Raw genomic sequence first — 334 nt, forward strand, 5'->3', positions numbered from 1 at the left:
TACACAATACACATGACAATCCCTGTTATCAGTTACACTTAGTACAGGATGCAGGAGAAAAGATAATTTAGTGGACCAATGAATCAAAGTGGCAAGGTGCAGATGAGGAGAAAATGAATAAATGTGGGTATGAAGATTATAACATTTAGCACCAATAGATCAAGGCATAAAGGAGACTAGCTAAAGGCAATAAACACAAATAATGTATATATACAAAATTTCTATTGCTATTCCTCCAGAAGAGAGAAAAAATGGACTATAAGATTACAGTTAAAACATTTACATCAGTGTTTGAGGCTATAAATGAGGGTGGCTAGAGGTAACAAAATAAATA

The sequence above is a fragment of the Portunus trituberculatus genome, chromosome 32 (assembly GCF_017591435.1).
Source record: "Portunus trituberculatus isolate SZX2019 chromosome 32, ASM1759143v1, whole genome shotgun sequence".
NCBI classification, from domain to species: Eukaryota; Metazoa; Arthropoda; class Malacostraca; order Decapoda; family Portunidae; genus Portunus; species Portunus trituberculatus.